At 41.3% G+C, this 5,161-nt stretch overlaps 1 non-coding gene across 1 annotated transcript; it reads left to right on the plus strand.

Annotated features, from left to right (window-relative positions):
• Positions 1-4,821: 4,821 nt before the first annotated feature.
• On the plus strand, positions 4,822-4,928 carry LOC141618453 (small nucleolar RNA R71). The gene has a single exon (XR_012531395.1). It is a non-coding gene; the product is annotated as a small nucleolar RNA R71 (small nucleolar RNA).
• Positions 4,929-5,161: the final 233 nt, after the last annotated feature.

Below are 5,161 nucleotides of genomic sequence, written 5' to 3' on the forward strand. Positions count from 1 at the left end.
GATAGTTGGTCCGAAAAATAATTAAAATAAAGAGAGAAATAGACAAACCTTGAGAGGGTAGGAGCCTCCAAAGCTTGCTAATCTTCCATCATATCATCACTATCATCATCATCCTCATTAGAAGTGGTCTCATTGCCGCTTTCTTCTTCACTTTCTTCTTCACCTTGCTCATCATCCTCTTCTCCTTCTTCACTAGCTTCTTCATCAATGTTATCATCAACCTCTTCATTACCAACAACCTCATTATCACCCGGAACAACCCTAGATGCACTCGGAAATAGGACTTCCTTATCCGCCCAACTAGGCAAAGGACATGATGGGTCAAGTAGTCCTTGCCTAGCTAAATGTAAGAGGGGTGGATATTGAGCTATGTAAGCATTTTTCCGATCCTCGAAAGTTTGCTTGTGCATCTTTTGCATGAGAAGAGTTAAATAATCATTTCTTGCTTCAACACCTTCCGGCTTGAACTCTTGGTACTCAAAAGGGTAAGGTGGTGTGACAATGGAAGAGGAGGGCATTTCAATTTCACCCTTTTGTTGTTGGATAATATACTCGGCCTCTTTTGAAAGGGGAAGTAGATAGTTGGTCCGGTGGACACTCAATCGACAAATCTTTGAAGGCAAAGTGAAAGAACTAGCCTCACTAGTGAGCCATCCATACTTGGTGTCAAGAGGGTTATGGGCAACCCACTTGTACTTGTGTATCATAGTATGCATATCAACGAGATGACCACCCTCTTTCGCCTCATACTTGTTATCTTTGTTGAAGTTAGGATCAAAGTATTTAGCTAGGATAGTGACTAGGCCGCCATTCACAATAACGGTAGTGCCTTTCTTCCCACAATCAATATTTAACCATCTATCCACCAAGAGCCTTAGAAATTTAAAAGGCTTGGTGAATTCCCTACCAACATTCAAAGTCGACTCAAGAAGAACAAAATCGAGTTTGGTGAAATGGTTGGTGTCTTTTCTTGCATTGATGGTGTTCCCTACGACCTTGTGCCACACTCTAATGCCCGGATGGTGGACTAATAGAGCGCGACTCGCATGAAAGTCTTCAAATTTCCTTCCGAAAATCGCCTCCCAAAGAGGGTCGGGGTCATATTTGCCAACATTCTTAAAATAACTCGGAGAATCACTAAGACCCAAAGCTTTACCCATTTCCTCAAAGGAGATGCGCCTACTAACATTAGCTAGACAAAACTCGATGGTCTCCATGGTCTTAACCTTGTTAACTTTCAAAGAACTCAAAAATTCTAAGGTAAGGGAGGGGTATGTCAATTCTTTTGATTCAAACAATTTCTCCATCCCCATGGCTTTGAAAAAGTCTCTAGTTTGCTCAAGGACACCCAATTTTTCTAAGGTATCTTCACAAATAAACTTGGTGGATAGAAATGATTTCCTAGCAAACTTGGCAAAAGTGTCCCTATGGGATTTGGAAATGAAAATTACCTCTGGATAGTTTGCAAGTTGATCAATTTCCGGAGTAGAGGATGTTGTTGCTTCCATGGGAGGTTGTTGTTGTTGCACATCTAAGTTTGGGTTTGCTACCACCATAGCCAATGCTTTCTTTACTTGAAGAGTCTTTTGCCTTAATGAAAGTGTCTTTGCCTTTGGTGCCTTTGCCTTTGTTGCCTTTGTTGCTCCCTTAGTCCTTGCCATTGATGAATTAAACCAAGAAAAGAGTGAAAAATCTTCAATTTCTAGTACACCTAAATCGATTTAAAGATGAAAGGCTTTGCCTTTATGAATTCAAAAATCGACTCAAAGGTTGAAGATTTTGTGCTTGGTTTTGATTTTTGTTGAAAGAGGAATGATTGATTTGTTGTTAAAAGGATGTTTTGATTTGATTTTGGTGAATGTTGTTGAGGAATCTTGTTTTTGTAATGGAGAGGATGAGGGTTTTGAGGTTTATGAGTAGTGTTATGAATGAAGGAATGAAGAAATGAATGTGGGAGGGGGTTTACAAAACCCGAAAAATTTGAACTGCAGGGGTAAGACGGGCGGATTCTGCTTGGGACGGGCGGATTCTGCCTTTTCTGGGTTTGGAAAAACTCGCCTAAAGACGGGCGTCTTCAGTGAAGACGCTCGGATTTGTAAACACGGGACGGGCGTCTTCTGTAGAAGACGGGCGGATTCCTTCACAGGAATTTTTCTTGTTTTCTTCAGCCAAGAAGACGGGCGTCTTCCTTTCAGGACGGGCGGATTTTTGAAGACGGGCGGATTTGGATGCAGGACGCCCGGATTTGTTGAAGTCAAAAATTTCAAAAATTCAGCTCAAAATAGGACGGGCGTCTTCTACCCAATATGCCCGGATTGCCTGAAGACGGGCGGATTCTCTTGAATCCGCTCGGATTCGACCCCTTTGTACCCGGATTCAGTTCCATCCGTGTACAATGTCAATCCCTTGTCATTTTTCCATTCTTCTTCATATCTCGTGTTCTTCACTGTGGGGGCACTACTAAGGCATGGATAGCCTAGGCAATTGCCATTCCCACACTAAGCTAAAGCACTACACATTAATTGAAATTATTAGTCCCTCCCTCACTTCTCTCAAACATGATAATTATCTTGATCAAAGTATAAAAATCCAAAAATAACAAAAATGCAATATAAGAATTGAAATGCAAGTTAGGAAGTTAGAAATATTTACAAATGGTGGCTTAGGGAGGACTCCACCAAACTCTCATTCTTGATGAGATGTCAAGGGGGCATGTTCAAGGTGTTGTTGATGTTGCTCAACACCTTGAAAAAGTAATCAAAAGCTTGTTCATTATCATGATAGAGGTCTTCAATAGACCTTGGCCCTTGTTATCGGTCTTGATCGATGGCATTACCAATGTAGGGATTAAAAATCCCTTCAAATTCGTCGTCCCAAAGACCACAAACTTTATTAAGTTGATCATTGAAAATCTCTTGATTTGATGGAGACAACTTTCCCAATTCCTTTTCTTGGCCAATGAGGCCATCCTCTTCTTCTTTGCTTGACTTTGATGAGCCTTGCAAGCTCTCTTTGTCACAATTCACTTGCTCTTTGAATGGAGCATCTTCAATTTTCTTCTTCCATTGGAGTTCCGACTTCTTCTTTTCATCCTTCCGACTATAATGATCGATCATAAAACACGGTTCATGTAAACGGGGAGCTCTCATAGTCTTGTCAAGATTAAAAGTTATACTCTCATCTCCCACTTCTAGAGTGAGCTCACCATGTTTTACATCAATCACCGCACCCGCGGTGTGTAAGAAGGGTCTTCCTAGAATGATTGAAATGTTGGAATCTTCCTCCATATCAACAATGACAAAGTCCACCGGGATGAAAAACTTCCCAATTCGTACGGGGACATCTTCCCATATCCCTAATGGTGTCTTCGTCGATCTATCGGCCATTTGGAGTGTGATATTGGTGCATTTAAGCTCTCTCATCCCCAACCTTTTACTCACCGAGTACGGCATAACACTCACACTAACCCCTAGATCACATAAGGCTTTGTTGATCGTGGTGTCGCCAATGGTACACGGTATTGAGAAGCTTCCCGGATCCTTTAGTTTTGGAGGTGAACTCCCTTGAAATATTGCACTACTCACCTTAGTGAAGGCGATAGTCTCAAGTTTCCGGATCGACTTATTCTTTGTGAGGATGTCTTTCATGTATTTCGCATAGGCCGGCACGTGATTGATTAATTCCGTGAAAGGAGTTGAGACTTCCAAATTCTTCACAATTTCCATAAACTTTCCAAGTTGGTCATCAAACTTGGGCTTGGCTTGACGACTTGGAAAAGGAAGTCTAATCACAATGGGCTCCTTCTCCTTGACCTTGTCTTCATTTTTCTTTGAAATTTCTTCTTTTGATGATTCTCCATCTTTGGAGTTTTGCACAATTTCTTCCTTATCACTAGCTTCCACAACTTCATCCTCAACTTGCTTCTTCGGTGCTTCATACCTTGTACCACTTCTCAAGTGAATGGCACTAACCGTTTCATGTCTTGGGGGATTACTTTGAGGTGGTAATTGCCCCTTTTGTCTTTGTGAGCTTGAAGATGCTAGTTGAGTCAATTGGGTTTCCAACATCTTGGTGTGAGCTAGAATAGTGTTGATGGTGGTTTCCTTTGCTTGACTATCTTTTTGCATTTGAGTGAAAAACTCTTGTTGATTCTTTTGCATTTGGAGGACCGCTTTTTTAACATCAAAACCTTGGTCATTTTGGTGATTGTATGGATTTTGGTTTTGGTAACCTTGGTTTTGGTTGTAAAAGGGTCTTTGATTTTGGTTTCTCATGGGAGGTGGGGTGTATGTTGTTTGAGGGTTTTGAACATTTTGGCTTTTGTATGAGAGATTTGGATGAAACTTGGTGTTTTCATTGTAATAGTTGGAATAAGGGGTACCACTCTTGTATGCTTGGAAAGCATTCACTTGTTCATTTGTTCCCCTACATTCACTTTGGTCATGTCCCAAAGTTCCACAATTCTCACCTATCCCACTTGGGATTGATGAGGATGCCGACATGCCATTAACATGATGCTTTTGTGATTTTGAGGCTTCTTCAAGTCTAGCCATAGCTTGTTCAAACTTCAAATTGATTGTGTCAATGTGAGCACTAAGTCGAGCACCCAATTGTGTAACGGAGTCCACTTTATGCCTTCCTCCTCTAGTAGCCTTGCGAGGTCTACTATATTGTGAGTTATGGACCGCCATTTCCTCAATCTTGTTCCATGTTTGATTGTCCTCAACTTCGGTGAACATTCCATTTGATCCCATGTTGAGAATGTTCCTTGAATATTCATATAAACCGTTCCAAAATTGTTGTACCAAGAACCACTCGCTAAGTCCATGGTGAGGACATGAGCGACAAATTCCTTTAAACCGCTCCCAAGCTTCATACAAAGATTCTTCATCCCTTTGCTTAAAACCCGTAATTTGAGCTCTTAGCATGTTAGTCTTTTCCGGTGGGTAGAATTTTTTGTAGAAAGCTAGAGCCAACTTCTTCCAAGAATCTATTCCGAGGGTGGCCTTATCAAGGCCATTCAACCATTGCTTCGCGGTGCCGATTAAAGAAAAAGGAAATAAGACCCATCGAATTTGGTCTTGAGTTACACCGGTTTGAGAAATCGCATCACAATAGTCACAAAAGGTTTCCATATGAGAATGAGGGTCTTCACTAGGCA

Source organism: Silene latifolia, chromosome 1 (assembly GCF_048544455.1).
Source record: "Silene latifolia isolate original U9 population chromosome 1, ASM4854445v1, whole genome shotgun sequence".
Classification (NCBI taxonomy): Eukaryota; Viridiplantae; Streptophyta; class Magnoliopsida; order Caryophyllales; family Caryophyllaceae; genus Silene; species Silene latifolia.